General features: G+C 48.4%; 1 pseudogene; it reads left to right on the plus strand.

The window, feature by feature from the left end:
* Nucleotides 1–631: 631 nt before the first annotated feature.
* Nucleotides 632–2,463, plus strand: part of LOC114031217 — a 5,424-nt pseudogene continuing 3,592 nt past the window's right edge.

The raw sequence follows: 2,463 nt of genomic DNA on the forward strand, positions 1-2,463 counted from the left end.
GAAGCACACTGGAGCCTCAGTTCCCTAGAGAGCTGTTTCCTCCACTACTTGACCATCCCTTCCATCTAGGGTTTATATGAGGGCTGGTCCCTCAATAAACACTTTTATTTACATTATCAGGAATCGGTGACTCTCCAGGATGTTGCTGTGGAGTTCACCCGGACAGAATGGCGGCGCCTGGCCCCTCCTCAGAAGGAACTGTACAGGGATGTGATGCTGGAAAACTACAGGAACCTGGTCCGCCTGGGCAAGGACAGCTTTCTGCAGTGATTCAGAATCTGCCCTTTTTTGGGGGGAGGGCGTGGCAGATCTGTAGAGGGTCATCTTGAAGGCTGCACAACTGCTGTTTGGAATGCAAAGACCAGGTATGTTAATCCTCTTCTGTCCCAGAGATGCGTGGTGCTTTTGAAATGTCTTTCTTCTTACGCTTAAAAATTGGGGCCCTGACGTTTTACCTCTCCATTCCGTTTTCTGAAGTCCAAAGTCAGATAATTGAAGACACTGAGGTTCCCCCATCGTAACAGGCTGTGGATCAAATGGAATTAATATTGTCTGAGACCAGACCTCCTGTGTGGCCCATCCTTCCAGTCTCAGCGACACAATCCTTGGTCTGCTTGTGATGGAATTCGTGATGCTGAGTGGACCGCTGTCGCGTGCCTCCCAGAAGAAAGAGCGTGGCGTACCATTCTGGAGTGGCCCCGTCGCCAGTAATCTCCCTTTCCTAACAAACAGCGTCCAAGCCAGACGTGATCTCCCAGTTGGAGCGAAGGGAGGCACCCTGGACGCCAGGAGGAATCCAGAGAAGCGGCGGTCCAGGTGAGTGGGTCGCTGTAATTACACGATCGTTCACTTGGCCAGTTCTAAGATGCTGGATGGGTCCTGGTCTGGCTCGCTTAGGTCGTGGCCTTGGGAAACGAGCCGAGCGTCTGTGGCATTAACAAATCAGCGTCCTGTCGTCTTTTCCTGGTAACCTTCTTCTGCTGTCGGAAGACAGAGCTTCCTCTTCTCGCCCCCCCCCCCCGCTGCATAAGGGGGAGGGGCTACGCCCCGCCGAGAACAGCCGTGCACTTTCTTTTTTTTAGGGCTGCCATGGCCAGCTGATTCTTGACCACGGAGTCAGCCAGGTGGCAGCTGGCCTCTCTGCCTGTGTTCAGCGAGGCTTGTGCCAGGGACGCTGCCGGAGGCCGAAGTTCATCGTTGGGAAGTGTGTTCTCGTCCAGACTGAATTTGCCTCTGAGCCTTCTTTGTTCTCCCTGGAGCAGTCTTCATTCTCATCTCCTTGTGCTTTTTAGCACCACTATTACTAATCCTCCTTTCCTCCCTGAGGAAGTTATTGGGGAGATCTCTGGCCTTCCCCCAAAATTTACCCCACCTAGACCATCTTACCTCGATGGAGCTGTTGCCAACTAGAGAACCTTACAAAGAATTTCATCTAAGGTCACTCTGGCAGGGGACTAGATTCTTTCATCTAAATTACCCTAGACAGGTGAGAGGGGTAGAGATAAGTCTCTTTGACCAAGACTGAGTGATCAGAGTCACTCAGCTCCCCCACCTCCTCATTAAGATAGGTGCACCTGTCATTATAATCATTCTTCTCATTAATTGTGAAACAATCGGTCTCTTGCCACCCTCAGGAGCACCCACTCTTCCAAAGGCACATAAGCATCGAGTGGGTTCCTTGAAGGGTCTTTGGCATTTGAGAGTGTCACAAACCCCTTTTATTAATTATTGCTGGCATGATTAATTACCCAGGAACTATGTCTCTAACTTTTTATACATCACAGTAGGGTATGGTATATCTGCACGTCAAGGCAGTGGATGATAGCATGCTGCATAATGTTGGTCGTCTGAAGTCACTGGTCATTGCATTGATCAGAGTTCTTAAGTCTTTGAAGTTGTTTTTTCTTTACAATATGAAATAAATTACCCTTCAATTTCCAATCGCTTTACTCTGCATCAGCTTATAAAATTCAGGTGTCTCTGAATCTACAGTTTCATCAGTCCTTATGGCACTAATAATCCATTACATTCAGATACCAGAGTTTGTTCAGCCGTCCCTCAGTGGGCACCCACTGTTTCCATTTCTTTGACGTAAGAAAAAAATGCTGCCATAAATCTTTTTGCACATAAGGATTCTTTCCTTCTTTTTCTGATCTCTGGGCGGTATGAACCCACTAGTCACCGCTGGATCAAAGGCTGTTAAGTCTGGGGACTTCCTGGTGTGGTTCTTGATTACTTTGCAGAAAGGGTGAGCCCACGGCGCATTAGTGGGCCCGCCTTCCTGAAGTCCCTCGACAGTTGGCGTTTTCCCTTTGTGGTCGTTTCTGCCGATCTGATGGATGGCAAGTTAGCGTTTTCCTAATAGTGCTTAGGAGCATTTTTCCATACAGCTTTTAATTGCATGGATTTCCTCCCTTGAGAGTTATCAGTCAATAAACATTTATTAAGCACTTGCTATTTGTC

The sequence above is a fragment of the Vombatus ursinus genome, unplaced genomic scaffold, assembly GCF_900497805.2.
Source record: "Vombatus ursinus unplaced genomic scaffold, bare-nosed wombat genome assembly UNPS02015098.1, whole genome shotgun sequence".
NCBI classification, from domain to species: Eukaryota; Metazoa; Chordata; class Mammalia; order Diprotodontia; family Vombatidae; genus Vombatus; species Vombatus ursinus.